This window comes from Gymnodraco acuticeps, unplaced genomic scaffold, assembly GCF_902827175.1.
Source record: "Gymnodraco acuticeps unplaced genomic scaffold, fGymAcu1.1, whole genome shotgun sequence".
Lineage (NCBI taxonomy): Eukaryota > Metazoa > Chordata > Actinopteri > Perciformes > Bathydraconidae > Gymnodraco > Gymnodraco acuticeps.
Window position 1 is genome coordinate 94,437 of NW_022990919.1, and position 17,668 is coordinate 112,104.

Here is a 17,668-nt window from a genome sequence, read left to right on the forward strand (position 1 = left end):
ACATTGAAAACATCCTTTTGTAAGAAGTGTGATTTTGTTTTGGACAGGAATATAACTTTTGTATGTGTTATACATTGGCACTCTCTTAGCATCGTGGTCGTCCTTCACATTTTTCCTTGACCACATGACGTTTTCAATCGAATTAACAAGAAATACTTGATAAAGAACGTCATTTTGAATATTCAACCGCAAACAATATTCCACCAACAAGGTCAGGTATGAGATGCAAAACCCACGGAAACAAAAAGTGCTGCTGTCACTTATTGAAACGGCCTTGGTTACTGCTCCTAACACTCTAAATACAAGGGAGACATTTGACCCCCCCCCCCCCACCTTCGCATTATCTATGCTCTCCATTGAAGCAATATGGGTCAGGATGGATAATAGCCTCTTAAGCCTTGAGCTGGGCTTATGCATGCTGAGTACGATGCTAATATCTGGTGGATTCACTGTGTTTAAAGTGCAGCCTCACAATGACAGATATCATAGAGAGCTCAAATGTAATGTGCTATTGCTTACAACATCTCTTTTGCTAGTTAGAGCAGTGGATGAAGGCTAAGCTACGTCATGACGTAGCGGGAACCGCATCATCTGCTCTTCTCTCTGTATGCCGCAAGCAAATCTGCCAAGAAAACACTGATAATCTACTTTAAACCATATAAATTACATTTTATTTATATATCAATTCTGGTAATCGATCAAATACTGTATGCTTCCCCTGCTTACCAACTCCCGCTTTTCCCAACATTTCAAAGCCCTCTCCATACTGCCAGGAAGAATGTTGGAGTGGAGAAATGGGTAATCCTGGTAATGAAATGCTCAGCTTGAAATATATCTGACAGAGCCACACAGTCCTGAAGAAGTAGACTGGAGTTTTCAGTTTAACTCTCACTTATAGTAACTAAGAATGTTTATTGCTAGTTCTTTTTAGTTGGTTTTAGGAGCTTTTATACAGTATGCAGCACCTGACCACATTAAAGACTTAAAAGAGGCCCTGTTATGCTTTGTTCTCTTTCCTGTAGAGAGTAATATAGGTTTAAGTGCATGCAAATGGTCTACAGAGGCTAAAATCCCTGTGTTCCCTCCAGGGGAGCAACCCTTCAAATCAGGGGTTGAGGTAAATGTGGGTTGGGTTGGTGTGGAGGATGCAGGTGCTGTATATCTGTTAAACAGGCTGGTTTTTACTCTTTAATTGTCCGCCAAAAACGCTCCTAGACTGGAAATCACAAATCCCCCCTCCAACATCATCCTGACGACAGCATACCCTGTCGTTGAACCTCGAAAAATCGTATTTACAACTCGAGGAATTTGACTTTTGTCCTGACATGAAAAAACATGTCAGGACAATGTCAGGACCATTTGAACCCAGTCAGATCTATTAATATTAAAAATGACAGTGGGTGCTCAGGGCTTCCTGCTCCTCTCTCTGTCCCTCTGCCTCCTTCCCCCCCGTCTCTCCCTTTATTGTTCACTCTTCTCTGCACTACTTGAACAGGGTAAGGTTGAATATTATCAATGTTCTGAAGCACTTCTGTCTCCTGCGTGTCCTCTGTCTGGGGTAAGTAGCTGTGGACCTTTATGTAATTTGGTCCTCTCACCGTAACAACACATTACACCTGACCCAGACCCATGTTCTAAAGGCCCCTGACTGCAATGTTGTGATGTTAATTGATAATGGAAATCTTTGGTATTCAATCTTAAATTAGTCCTAGATCACACTGCGGGACACATCCACTGATGTAGAGCTTTGGAGACCAAAATCTCACAGTGTTGCTGTGTTGTATCTAAAATCTGAATATTTAGAATCCCTATAAATGGTGCTTATTTAACACTTCTTTGTTATCCTTCTATGGACCAGTGCAATATCTAATTCAGAGTAAGCGCAGTATTTGGAATAGTGTCTTCATTAAACAAAAAAAGTTGCTGAGAGACTTAGAATCGGCCTGGTTGCCTTTGTCTGACGCGCCATAAAAAATGAATGATGAGATCCAAAAATGTGTTGAGTGAACATTTTAATTTAATGAAAATGGTCTACCTAAAGCAGTGATGGGCAAATGGCGGCCTTCAGTTGCCGCCATTGACTCCCCCTTCAGCTTCATAAAGGGACGCAAATAGCTTTCAACTGATTGCAATGTATTCCCCTCTGCGGCGGGATTTGACGCTCATTGAAGCACGGCATTCGTTTGTGTCGGCGGCTGTGACGAAGGTAACTTCGTCACTGTGAACTGATTGCTTCGGGCCTTGTAACTCAGCACTTTAGTGAACAGTTTTGCACTTTATTAGCGTGATTGCACAGTACCGTTTGGCATGGCCTATTTGCACATTTTATATAATGTATACTAATTATTGAGATGGTATTTATTAAAGGATTAAACCGTATTAATTGAAATATCGTCTGGCAGGTGCTGGTCGGGTCCTCGGCTCCGCCTGACAAGATAGGGGAGTTAGCGAGAGCGCAGAAAAGTGCTTATAAATGCTTGTGTAGAAAGACAGCGGTTAAGAATAATCCCGGTCCAAATAATATGTGGGGGTGTAGACATCATAGCGTTAAGTGGCATTAATTGTTCAAGTGCTGACTGCGTTTAGTTGGGTTTGTATGTGTGTACTTCTGTTCAGTTATATGTTTGTGTTTGAAAAGTGTTCCCCCTCCTGTTATGTCTGTTGCTGGATTGTGTGCACCTGGTGCCCTGGGTTGTCTCCTCCCCCTCACCTGTGTCTAATTGCTGATTAGTGTGTGTGGGTATTTAGGCTCTGTTTCCCTGTCTGTTAGAGGCAGGGAGTGTGTGTGAGATCCAGGGGCCTATACTACGAAGCTGGTTCAACCTAACCTGGATATGTTTGAGTTAGCCGGTTGGCCTAATCCAAAACATTCGCGCTCTCGCTAAACTGTACTACGACGCTGGTTATCAAGTGGATCGCTCAAGCCAGACGTTTCCTATCTAGTTAGGTGCGCGTTCACATGAAAGGGGTGGTATCTGGAGCATTCGACCAATGACAAACATGGAGAAGCATACTGACAGCGCAGCGTCATACTTCCTGAATGAAAAGTGAACTTTAATACTAGTCAAAAATGAAGAAGTTAAACTTTAAACATCCATGACTTAAACACTTTATCCAGGATAAAAGCCACATAGTCTGCACCTGCAAGGTGAATACAGCTGGTAACAGAAAAAGTGTTTGAATGCGTACATTAACAGGTTTATGATATCACTGCCCCGTCTAAAACACGATTTGACTTTAATTACATTTGTCTCGAGTGTTTCGTCAACTTAATGTGTTGCTTAAAATAATACTTCTGCACACAGTAGGCCTATGTGACACTGTGAGTGTTGCACGGCCAGATACGGCCCAGCTGACTCAGATAAGAAAATATATGATACATTATGAAGTGATATGCCGCGGACTGTACTTAATGTTACTCTGATCCGGTTATGTTGTGGTAGATATGTGGTAAGTGTTCTTAACGCTAATGTTATAATAGTCAGATTGCTCTGAAGATGGGAGGTGATATTCTATTAATGTTCACGTTCACACAGTCGGTGATTTTTGCCGGCCGTCTTTCCTGCAACGGCAGCTTTTCTGTATTTCCTTTCTCCTGTAATATGACTTGATCGCTTTAAACTCCGCACACTGAGCTCTGATTGGTCAGCAGGCAGTGCTTTCACTGAGTTGAGCTCTTAGCCTGCAACCTAACCTGCTCCGTACCAGGTTAGCCGCTAAGCATAAGTTACCATGGAGATCTAGCCTGCAAAAAAGAGAACCAGCTTCGTAGGACCGGAAAGCCGGAGTTTTCCCTGAATTTAGCCGGCTAAGCGAAAATCCTGCTTCGTAGTATACCCCCCTGGTGGCTGCAGGCTGGGCTCAAGTGAACAACAACAACAACAACAACAACAACAACAGCAGCAGCAGGAGGATTGAGGCTGTGTGTGTAATGTGTTCATGTTTTAATAAATGCCCACACCGGGTTGTATTTTTGGACGTTCTGCCTCTGCCTCCTTGCTTGGTCGGGCCGCTCAATTGTCAGCTTCACAGCGGCATTTAAAGGCAATGTGAGCGTCCGTTCCCATTGGATAACGGAGAATTATACACCCGGAAGTATTCTCCTTACTGTCGATTGATTTTACAGTGATATCTGCACTACTCATCGACTAAAAAACACCAGATTATCCTTGTTGATTACACAACATTGATTGGTTTAAATTGTGTGCAATGCTTTTGTATTTTTCCCCTTCGATTCGGAGAAACAAATATTTGTTCGGAGTTTAGGATGGCCGAAGACACTACACTACCCAGAATCCCCAGCTATCGTTTAGGACTACACCATGTGCTCTGTTTGACAAACCCCGTGATTAGTTCTCAAGCTCTGTAATTGGATGACCTCCAACTGCATTCCATATGAAAAAAACGTTTCGTAAAAGATAAAATCATACTTTATTCAGCAGTGCTTGCTTTACTCTTTGAAAGTCATCACATGAATGCATTGTAATAAATGGTTTGGCTGCATTAAATATATTACACATCTGTCGTAATTCTTTATTTATCTACAGAGATCGGGGTTGCGGTCGGATAATCCAAAAATCAGCTCCTATCGTCTATTCCTTGGCCTCTGAGTGAACGTCACAGGGTTAAGGGATAGTGGATAGGAGAAATAAGAAATACTTAAGTTGTTGGTCAAGACACTTTCCATCTGATGAAGGCAAATGCCTTCCCAGATGTAAAAAAGTAGAAAACATTACATTCAGTTATAACTGCCAAAACAAACATTATTTTGTTAACTGTGTTCTTATTCTCGCGTCCAGGAAAGAGAAGCTTAAAAAGGAGACTAAATGGAGTCTCTGAGATTGTTTCAAAATTGGTACTTTAATTAATAAAAAGCGTGGTAAAGTCACAAACAGGATATTGTCCGACAGGAGAGAAAGTCTGCAGCTTCCTCTCCCAGGTGCCGGCTGTGCAGAAGAGAGTTTACAAGCATTCGTCCTTCCCGCTTGCTCGCTGTTCGCTCCTCCTCTCTGTGAGCTGTAGTGACGTAAGGGACTTCACCCTCTCGTTCGTCTGTGTCCGATATCGCGTTAAACAGAGGATTTCGACATTTTACATTCATTGCTTACTTCCACATGCCTTTTCTCCTCCTTATCTCTTTCATAACTTTATATGTAATACATGTTAACGGCATCAATTGCCACTTTAATGATACTAATGGGCGGTAGTCCCGGATGTCGTCATGAAGGATTTTCAGAATAAAAGCTTAACAACTGGTTGTGCACAAGAACTTCTGGTTTTTCAGTATAAAACAGCATTTAAACTGACGGTATGTTTAAGGTACATTATGCTATCAAAACATTGATTTTAATTTCTAACAGTCCCTCCTTACACACCTAAAAGGTGTGTATAATACTGAAATAAATGAGTTCTTCATCTGAACTCTGCATAGTCCATAACTCATATATCAAAAACATACAATCAAATGGAATGGTTCGAATAGCCTCAACTTTACAAAAATACAAAAATACCTTGACTGTATTCAAACACAAAAGTTTTCCCTTGTGCATAACTTCTAGTGTTAACATTCAATATGGTTCTTCAAAATAGCAGCCATGGCTTGGTATCAGAACATTTCTTTCTCCCTCCTTTCACAGAAACCTTTCTCATAATACGCTCAGTGTTAAGGCACTTGTTTTTACAAAGTGAAAACAAACGACCCATTTTAGAATAGCAATGATTTATAAAACATGGGATCCATCATATTAGAACAGTATAAAATAATAAAGAATAAAATAAAATATCCTGGATAGTGTAAAGTAAATTGGTAAATAAAAATATACCATCTTGGAATAGTATATTATAAATTGAAATGGATTCACTCCATTTTAACATTTTAGTTTGCTCACTTCTTCACATGATATCATTTAAAGAATCACATTGGCTGGACATTCATTGAACAATCTAATCTCTGAACATCCATATCATTTAACATCATTCAAACTAACTCATCATTTTCCTCCTCATCTGTATATGGGGGTTGATCGTCCTGTTCTGCTAGCATTTGTAACTGTCCCCCATGAGAAATGTACCCTCCCTTCTTTCATACCATTTAAGGTATGAAAGTAATATGTTCTCTGGAAGAGGCCGTCGTGATCAATCGGTATTTTAGGACATGGAATTAATGCAACATCTAGGCCTCTCCTGGGCCCCCCCTATGTTATCCTTGTACCCTGTGGAGCCTAAACTCCCCCTGGGACTGGTCTCTTAGCCCTACTGGCTTTGGGGTGTTTCGCCATGTTGATTAACTGCATAAAAAACATCACTGGCTGTGCGAGTGCACAGGTCCCAGCCCATTCCTGTGGCAAGACTGAGTACAAGGTTTTAGTTCCACGATACCACCAAACATCTACTCTGGGGTACGGCATTTTAGACAGTCATTTCTGGGAGAAGATTTTGGCCAATTACAACAGTTGTAGAATTTCATCACTTAAAAGTTCCTACTTCAGTAGCTTTTGGTGGTCTGTTCTAATGCAGTGATAAAGTCCCTGAAATGGTATGAAAACCGGTGGAATATCACTAACGCATTATACTAATTTATTTTCAATTCTGGTCTACTTAAATAACTATGCTGACCCCCTTTAACAGTGTGTGGAACCTTGGGTGCCCGAGCATGTGATAATTACTCTCTCCTTTAACAAGGGCTTTAAAAACAGAAGTCATTTCATTAATGGTTTGTAGTTCAATTCAGGAATTTTCACTCATGGCAGATATGTTTCTCCTTTTAAATAACATCTCTAAATGTCAGGTCATCACTGATTAAATGGATGAGCATTAGGAGGTGGTGGCACTTGTCTTTTAAAACTCATACTCTGGTGCCGTGCGCTCCCTCTGAAGCTGCAAGTAAGATTTAAAACATCTGCAGGGTGGGTTGAGCAACCCCTTCTCCCTGAACGATATTTGTTGTCGAAAATATGCACCATTAAAATGAGTGATCCAAAGCCCCGCATGTATTACTCCCAATTATACTAGTTTTTCAAAATTAAAATCTTCAATCGCTCTTTGCCTAGTGTCTTTTTAAAACTCTACATCTTGGACGACAAACAAATGTTGTTTCCACCTTAACAGTTCTCCTATGGTAATATCCATGCTACAATGGTGAAACCAATACTCTAGATTGGAATACTTTCTTTGGCTTGGTACTATTTTCCATTCAAATAAAGATTTGCCTGCTATCTATATTGTAACAAATGAAATCTTCCCCAAATTCTCACATGAATAAGAATCTCTATAAGAATAATTTGTTTATATGATGAAAGGATTGAATAATATGTTCTACCCTCAGTGTGTTTTTAGGATTATTTTCTAATAAGTGTGTTTATGTGTAAACTCACTCACTCCCGTGTTCCTTCTCTCCCCCTCTGGTTATCAAGCCACGACCCCCTCACGTTCTGCTGGCCCATGCCAACTCCTCTGGTTCTGTCCTCTCCTCCGTCCTGTCTTCTCCTCAGTCCATCCGCTCTTGGATCTTCCCGCTGTAACTCTTTTCAGTGGCCCAACTGCTTTGCATTTCATCTCCTCCTTTTCAGTCTCTACGCTGTTGCATGGAGTGGTGTATTCTGCTCTCATGTCCCACACTCTGCTATTGTGCCAAATCTCGTGGCTCAGTTTGGAACTTCATGTCCTGTGGGGGACCGATGAGAGTTTGCCTCTTTGTCAGCATGCTGGTTTGGTTCTATATGCCTCAGGTGGAGATGGATCTGGATGCCTCAGGTCGTTGTTGGTTCAGCTCGGGTTCTCTGTCTGTTTGATGGAGGAGGAGGAGACTCCTGTGGTGAGGTCATTTGTCTGAAGATGGGGTCGTAGCATTCTGACAGGCAGAGAGAGAGAGAGAGAGAGAGAGATCTCGGGACGCCTTACCTATAGTTCATTCTAACACACTGAGGTAAAATATATCCAAATCCTTTCCACTCTATTTTCCTAATCTTAGTATCTGTCTTAGATGTTACATGTCATCTAAACCCAATTAATGTCTACTAATGGTTGTGCCATATCCCTAAACATTGTTTTCACCCACTGTAACATGGCTACTCCAAATAACTCTTTCAGGAAACCATTTTCTTCTATAAATTAAAAATACCAACATGTTTCAAGCACCACATATTTCACACACTATAAAAGAACGTCCCCATATTTTCTCCATTACTTTAAATGTCACTGTTATTTAGAACATAAGTAACTTTTGTGACTGAACATATCTGCAATGACGCCACAATCTGCTGGAGAATTTTCTTGACATCATCTCTATTTTCTCCATGGTTGTGTCAGTTACAGAATTGAAATAATGAGTACTATAATAACGTATACAAAAATTGGCTACTTATTCAGATGTAAAGCAAAAAATAGGTTTTCACTTTAGTGTACTATCTATAAAAATCTATAGACAATTCGTCTTTTGAGCTGTTTCTATCTTTATCTTATTTCTATTTATTGTTTTGTTCCAGCTCTGCCAAATCAGTCCTAACTCCCAATAATGTTCTGGAAGTTGCCAGTGAAGGGTGACAATGTGTGAGGTGGTGTCAATTTGCTCCTTTGTCTTTACCTTTAAACCGGAGTGCGTGTGAAGTTCGTTACAACTTCTCACTGTTCCGTCCACCGGGATCAGCTCAATGTCTTTTGTGAACTTTCACCCTCACCCAATCACCTGGCCGAACAGGAGTCTCGTCTGGTATCTCTGTAGCTTTCTTATTATAGTATTCTTTTACCGTTCGGTTTTAATTTCACAATAAAGTTAGTAGTAATATTTTGTTTTGATATTATTGTTTTTTTATTAACTAGCCTACTAGACCACTAGGTCATGTTAAGACCATCTTTTCTGTGTTGCTGTGGGTTTTTTCATCGCTTTTGTGTAACAAATATCAAAACAATAAGTTAACTAAATATATCCGTCGTAAACTAAACCAGAAACAGCAGTATATTTTATTTTGTTAACACTGTAAACTTGACAGCTTTTTAACCCGCACCTCCTACTGGTTAAAGCACGTTATTACACTTTTAGAGTAATTGCAATGCAGGTAGATTGTGTTGCTTTTACTGACTGTTTAAAATGCCTTAATGTCTTTCATTTTTGTAAAGCACTTTTGAATGTGTTATATTTGATGAAAACATTTAAATATTAAGAGTATATACAAAAGAGGAGGAAAATAGAAGGTTCATGATATAAATATAGAATAGAAAATATCAAGAAGATACTGCAAATTATATCTAGAATAAAACAGTTTAGTGCCGGATGTACAAAGATATTAATAGGAGGATGTGCAAAACAGACAAACTAATTAGGCTTTATTTAAACGTTAAATAATACTTTAGGTTAAGGTCTTCTTTTAAATACATGTAAGCAAAAAGCTTTGGGGATATCTATATTAAGCCTGACAAAATACTTAACATTTAATATATTGCATGGTTTGTTTTGGGACTTGACAATCAACTTTCCTGCAATGTTAACTATGTTGAAGCACTTATTTTAACCGATATTATACATGTTTATTATACTCTTATAAGATGTATGTAGATAGAATAAGAAATGTGCAGAATGACAGTTTAATGGTGGAGGTACACACAAATTGATAGATCTTTTGTTCAATCAATCAATCAATGTTTATTTATATAGCCCAATATCACAAATGTTACATTTGTCTCAATGGTCTTCACAGTGTGTACAGAATATCAGTATGACAATACGACACCCTCTGTCCTTAGACCCTCACATCGTACAAGGAAAAACTTCCGGAGAAAACCCACAGTTTAAAGGGAAACATGGGAGAAACCTCAGGGAGAGCAACAGAGGAGGGATCCCTCTCCCAGGACGGACAGACGTGCAATAGATGCCGTGTGTAAATTGAAAATATGATACATTTGCAACATAGGTAGTCCAAATGTTTGGAAATGAATGTGTCTCAATTGTTGAGGAACCTATGACCCAAGTTTGTCATCATTGCATAACTACACCGTATGTGTATATGATATGTCAATACACCTTTGAAAATCTTGAAATCTTGAAAGGGATGGGCCAAATAGCCATTATATACAGTTTTTGATGAACAATTAGAGAATAACGAGTAATGAATATGCTTTATAGAGATCTGCAGATACATATTCAGTCTTCTCAAGCACCAACTATCAAATATCTCTCCTGATTGTTGGCACTTGACAATCACCTTACCTGAATTTTACTCAGGTGTAACTAAAGTCTGATTTAAGGGTTGTTTATATTTCACATCATTCCAAATCTGTAAAGCAACTAAAATAAATTTAGTGGAGTAAAAATACCAGGTTAACCTTAAAGAAAGCCCTCAGGATTATAAAATCCCAGCCACAAACTGTTCTGTCTGCTGCCGTCTGGCAGGCGGTACCGCAGCATCCGGACTAAAATCAAGACTCAGGGACAGCTTCATCCCACAGGCCAAAAGACTATTAAACACCTGAACTTTGAAACAACATCCATAACATTCATCTGAATGCTAATTAAAAATTATGTATCTAATATATCATATTCCAATCACTTGTATAGACTCTTATTGCACTATTTCACTTTTTACTATTTTTCTTTTTGTATTTACTTGCACTATTTTTTCTGTGTATGTATTTTATTGTGTTGCACTGTTGGAGGAGCCTGTAACCTAAGGGGGGGGGGGGGGTAGGACATGTTAGAGTCTTGATTTGGATAGTGTGCCGTCGATGGGTTTCATTCCATTTCAAAGTGCTGTTTGATGCCGCACTGCCACTCCAACATCCAATCACAGAGCTTGAGAACTAATCACCAGGTTTGTCAAACAGAGCACATGGTGTAGTCCTAAACGATAGCTGGGGATTCTGGGTAGTGTAGTGTCTTCTGCCATCCTAAACTCCGAACAAATATTTGTTTCTCCGAATCGAAGGGGACAAATACAAAAGCATTGCACACAATTTAAACCAATCAATGTTGTGTAATTAACAAGGATAATCTGGTGTTTTTTAGTCGATGAGTAGTGCAGATATCACTGTAAAATCAATCGACAGTAAGGGGAATACTTACTTCCGGGTGTACAATTCTCCATTATCCAATGGGAATGGACGCTCACATTGCCTTTAAGGGCAGCCGACACAAACGAATGCCGTGCTTCCATGAGCGTCAAATCCCGCAACAGATGGGAATACATTGCAATCAGTTGAAAGCTATTTGCGTCCCTTTATGACGCTGAAGGAGCCTCGGAGCGTCACAACTGCACGCCACGGGACCCTGACCAAGCGTCGCTCCTGGACGTTTATGCAGTGAGATTGTGTTGTAGGTTCAAGTTAGACAACTAATGTCTGGGTTAGTGTTCATGACTTCATGTTTATGTCATCTTAATATTTAATCTTGATGCACACACATTTTCCGTGCTTTCCAATAGTTTAAAAATAGTTGTATTCCACTGTTAAATAACCTGTTCTATACAAACATGCCACTTGTAAAAATTAAATAACATTTCTGCGAACTGATATTTGTTTAGTGAGCTTATTAGAGGATGTTCCCGGAAATATTGTAAAATGTCAATGAAGATGTCAGACTTAGTATATGTGTTCATAATTACATACAATACATGGAATTTGTGTGTGTGTTCAGAGTGAATCTGCGGCCCCCTGGTGGCCAGTACATCAATTATGTGGCTCCCACCACCATCCAAGTTGCCCATCCCTGACCTAAAGTAAAGTAAAGGTAAAGTTGCGGTTACCAAAAAATACAGTACAAAATATTGTACTCTAAACTCTGCATCCACACCATTGTTGCACAGCAACCGCATTACTGCTTTGTTTACAAAAGGGAGCAGCTAAAAGTGCAAAAGCCAACTAGCATGTTGGTCGGAAAAACGGCTATCCCCTCTCCCTCCCTCTCATCCTGGGAAAAGTAAGATCACTGGCTAATAACGGACAAGCTAATGGCGTGAGCTGCACACATTCCTGTGACTCAGATGCTGTTCCTACAGTGAGAGTCACCATGGTTACAAGGACTTTGATTGCTCATTTTACTTCAACTTATGTCTATAGTCTAGTTGCCAGCTTAGTGAACCCGGAAATGTTGAGTACCCCAAAGTTTTATGATAGTAATGTATAGTACGGGTCCCCAGCACATAGAAACTGCCGGATGCTAACTTGCATATGTTAGGAAATGTGCACAATTAGCATAAGTTGCATTAATGTGCATTAGCATATGCAGAAAATTGCTAAAAAATAAAAAATGTCAGTTTTGAAATCCCCTAAAACTTTCAAATTGACCCAGAATTCATCAAAATCAGCCCACTGGGAGTACAAATATGGACACTTTCTGGTTAAACCTGCCATTGTTGATCCTGAACATTTCAGAAATAGATTTAACATCCTCAATATCCCCCAAAACCACAAAATAGTTTTTACAATTGTCCAAGCCGTTTTTTACTTATGCATATGCTAATTCATGCTAATTAATGCAATTGAGGCTATTGTGCAAATTGCCCAATATATGCAAGTTAGCATCCAGCAGTTTCTATGCGCTGGGGACCTGTACTATTCATTTCTAATATAAAACTTTGGTGTACTCAACATTTCCAGGTTCACAATAGGACTCTATGAGCTGGCAAATACACAATTATATGTATTCATTTTAGTTTAATATGGTGCAACTGTCATGAAACCTCAATCCCCCTGCGATTTAGTAAAGTATTTGGATTGATTGATGATCACTCCTGTAAATGTTAGAAAATTCTCACTCGTCACCAGCTTGAGTCTCAATCTCAGGATACATGTATTTATTATCCTTGCAGAATGTTAGTAGTCATCACACACAGAGCATCAACTAGTTCCTGAACAGTGTCCTTCACATGCTGATATCCAAGAGAGGGAGTTACACAGTCACAAGATGGAGGAATAGAAAGCAGTATTCAATGTTTACTTCAGATTAGCTCCACGTCAGAAATGATCATGCTTGTCATATGTCTTTCTCTGAATCATCATGTTAATCACATAGCTATCATATGCCTCAAACAGTCCTGATGCTCTTTTAGGTAATCACACATCCTGTCATGTTCACAGCTACAGTTGGGATACCTTTGTTATCATGTGGACTCTGATATTGGAAGAGGATACATTCACTATTTTCCCAACAGTAAATCATATAAAAATTGCAATATCAGTCAACATAATACAATTATTTGATTTCACCAAATCGTTCAGCCCTATAAATACAAAGCATGTTGGACAATTTAAAAACTCATAATTTACACCAAATACTAAAGTTCAGTTTCAATGCAGAAATACTGCATTTGAGGCATAGCCTGCCTTTTCTTACATCACCGAAGGGCAAAAACAGAGAAAGCTTTTACAAAATATCACTGCATTGCTGTGGTTTTATTGCAGAAAATACAAGTGCATTGCATAAATTGATCATGAGAAAATCACATGAAGAAAAAAAAGGTGAGTCTTAAACGAGGATAATGATGCATCAGGTGCAGCAGCCTCGCACACTCATTTCTAAAATCCAAGAACTAATTCCTCCATTAATGACTGATTTGCATCCAACAGTATAGTTACAAAATCACACGTGTAGAAATATTTTGGATACACATTCTCAATTGTATCCCCAAATTGCACACAGACCCTCACACACACATCTGGGTGAAATAAGAGTGTGTTGACATGCGGCTGTGAGGTCAGGATTGCACTCTGCAGGTCAGGGCTGCCACATCTGTCACTTCACTCCTCTGAGTACTGCCTGAGATGGATACAGAGAGAAATAATGAGCGGGATGGAGAGGGGGGAGAGAGTCAAACCGGAAGTAAAGGTTTGTGTCTCGGGCCTTGTGCAGGTGTGAATATGCAAACAGCATGCAGCTGGTAAAAAGTCTTACATGCATTTAAAAAGCCATCAAATGTGTTTGAAGTTCACACACATCAATCATTTAAACCTCCTTCACATTTAGCCGAGCACATTAACTACAATTGATGAGTTTATTTTTACCATGACAGCTGTTTTACACTGTGAATTGTCATTAAGCCTCTCTCTGACAAGCATTATCACAGTTTAGCTAGTGATAAACCCTCTCATCTGTGTGTGTCAAATTACAGTGGCTTTGGTATGTTTATCTAAGGACATGTGTTTGGACTTCTACACAGTAAAAAGATTGAAGTCAATCTTATTTATATTGCCCACTATCACAATCACAAATGGGCCTCAAAAGGCTTTGATGTGTCTCTGTTTGAAGTCAAACAGCCACATCTGGCCGGCTTTGGGTTTATCTGTCAGTGCAACACTCCCGTCCAATCCCCATCCAGGATCAGCTGCAGCGATGATCCTAAACAGATCAGCAGCTTGTAGACACATATATTATAACATTTGGAACCATGTCACATGATTAAAACTAGTGGTGTAATCGACCATAGTTATTCCATACAGTCCTCTGATTCAGAACGCATGTTGAGTCAGGGATAATGTGCAGCTAGACGGGAGCCTGCACATTATCCTGCTTATTACACGAATACTTGAGGATTGCTTTTAGCTATGAAAGATGCTTCACAAACGCACTTTATTATTATTACAAAATAAATCGATTATTGAACTCAAAATAATAATACTTATTGTATTGCTTCCACTAAGACAAAATAGTCCGTTCTACTGCGTAGCAACCTCTGAACTGTGTCGATAGTGATGTAGCGGTGTAGGTCTTGTTAAGGTTTTTTTCTCTTATGCTGTTTTATTGTTCTTCTTGTTCTTTTTTTCTTTATTCAGGACATGATCACTCAAAAATATTCCATGGTGTTTTCTGGTGAAGTAATGAAAGGGAAACTAATGGGAAGCTATTAGCCAAAGTGGAATTTAAATTGAATGGAATTATGTTTGTGGATTGATATAACTGTACATGATCTATTGATAGAGTGTATTAGCAAAGGCATGCTATCCTTAGCGGACCATATTAGGAAAAAGCAGACATTTAAATTGACCATCAGAATAGAGCATTTAAACAAGCTGTGTAATAACCGCAATTTAATTACACAGCCATCATAGTTTGGCTTAAAGTTCCACTGCTGATCAATAATGAAAATAACCCAGCCCAATGTTGACAACTCTTTTCAAATCAATGTAGCTAGCAGCACCAGCTTTAAAAGTCGCTATTGAGAAAGAAGGACACTACTAGCATAACTCATTTTCCAACTGAACTGCCAGTGGACGAGTTGCATTATGGGTAATGAAGGTGGCAGGTTTTGACTAAAGGCCCGGACACACCAAGCCGATTTTGGCCGTTGATGGGCGTCAGGCCGACGATGAGCGTCGAGACGCCCTTCTCAGATTGGTGTGTCCCGCACCGTTGTGTCTTTTCAGCCGTGCCGACACCTTTTCGGCCGAAAACCCACCGATTCAACATGTCGAATCGGTGGGCAGTCGGCCAAAGGCTGTCGACAAAATAAATAAATCTGATTGGCTGTTCAGCTAGCGAATCAGTACATGAGAAGCGAAACGGAAGTGAGGGACCCAAACAAACTATTAAGAAGGCACATTTCTGAGATTTTATTTAACTCCAGCTCTCGACACAGGTTCGGGAAAGCCCCATGAGCTTCTCGTTGTAGAGTGAAAACGCACACGCTATTTGTTGTTTGTTTATATCACGCAGTCTGTTCTTCTTCTTTCGGTTATCACGCAGTCTGTCTTCCGGTTGTTGCCTCTTTTGAATGACGAATACACACTACCGCCACCTGCTGGTAAGGAGAGTTATTGCCACTCACGCATGCGCAGTTCGTACTTGGCCGTCGGCTGAAGGCTTTGCGGTGTGTTCCAGTGCGACACATGGCCAAGACGCAGGCGACGTGAGGCGATGCAACAGTCGGGGGTCCGTCTGTGTCAGTTATTTGGTGTCAGCTTGGTGTGTCCGGGCCTTAAGAGGAAGCATGCATGTCATAAAAATAAGATGATATTTCTTGCTTCATCAACTTTATACTGGTGGGAGTACATTTTTAAATCTACCCTGCATTGTAAGGCAATTTTTAACGGAGTTTAACCTGTGACCTTATCAGGGTAGGATTTTCACCGGCGGCCATGATGGCCATACCCTTGAAGGCTGTTTCTTCTGCTCTGAAATGGAATATATTTGTTACATACTAATAGAATTTTAGATTTTTTGATTTGATTTTTGATTTGTGAATGGGAGAAGTAGTAGATGGAAAAAATACCAAACACTAATTATTCAAAGTAGAGTATTTCATTTTATATACGGTAATACTAAGGAGGCATAGGCCTACAGTATGATGATATAATGTTTGACATTATTGATATTAAAAAAGTGATTTGTTTTCCATGTCATTCGTGTGTTTTTCTTATCAGAAAGTGAAGTTATATATTTGTAAGCTCCAAATCCAAATGTTTCCCTCAATGGCCTTTGTGCCCTGGCATGTGGCCTTTGCGCCCTGAAAAAACGTGTGACACCAAAGGCCAAATGGCCTTGCCCCTAAAATGACGAAAATCCAAGCTGGGATAGGTATGAGAATAATTGTTATTCAGTGTTTCTAAAACTGGGCATATGGCACTCATATGGGGTACCAAAACAAATCTAGATGAATTATTGAGAGAAAGATGAAAGAAATCTGTTTTGCAGAAAATTGTTTCCTTAATCAAATCAAATGTTATTTGTAGAGCACATTTAACAATGATTTTGGTCGAGCCAAAGTGCTGTACATGTAATTTAAACACATAAAAACACATTACATCACAATAAAAGACAATAAATCACAACAGATAAAGCAACACATGGAACAGTCAGGAGTCGTGACCCCAATCTAACTAGAAGGCCAGAGAGAAGTAGTGTGTCTTCAGTGTGGATTTAAAAGCCCCTAGGGTCTGGGCAGACCTCACATGGAGGGGAAGAGTGTTCCAGAGCCTGGGGCCAGCTGCTGCGAAGGCTCGGTGCCCTCTGGTTTTGAGCCTAGTCTTAGGCACTACCAGCAGCAGCTGGTCAGCAGATCTTAAGGCTCTGCCTGGGGTGTAGCGCTGGAGGAGTTCAGCTACATAGGCCGGAGCCAACCCATTTAGTGCTTTAAATACAAATAAAAGGATTTTAAAATCAATTCTGAACCGGACTGGAAGCCAGTGTAGTGAGGCCAGAATTGGGGTGATGTGGTCACGCTTTTTGTGGCCAGTCAGGAGACGTGCAGCTGCGTTTTGGACTAGCTGCAGGCGTTTAATTGATGCCTGGTCCATACCCACATACAGAGCGTTACAATAGTCCAGTCTTGAGGTCACAAAGGCGTTAATAATCCTTTCCAGGTCTTTAAAAGATAAATACGACTTGGTTTTGGCCAATAGTCTTATTTTAAAAAAGCAGGATTTTACTACGGTGCTGACCTGCTTGTCGAATTTAAAAGTGCTATTGAAGGTCACTCCAAGGTTCATGGGGAGGATGTTTTTACTTAGGGAGCCCAGAATATCAACCGGAGAGGCTGGAGGTTGGGGTCCAAAAAAGATTACCTCGGTCTTGCTCTCATTGAGGTTGAGGAAGTTTTTGCTCAGCCAGGATTTTATCTCTGTTAAGCAGTCCATCAACTGCTGTAGTGAGTTGACATTTGCTTTGAGAGGCAGATAGATCTGTACATCGTCCGCGTAGCAGTGGAAGGGGATATTGTGTTTCGTGAGGATTGAACCTAGGGGCAGT

The 17,668-nt window shown here is 40.0% G+C and overlaps 1 protein-coding gene across 2 annotated transcripts in view; it reads left to right on the forward strand.

Annotated features, from left to right (window-relative positions):
* The window catches only part of LOC117558024 (carbonic anhydrase-related protein 10-like), a 209,244-nt gene that overhangs the window by 80,565 nt on the left and 111,011 nt on the right, over positions 1-17,668 (forward strand). The window lies entirely within an intron of this gene.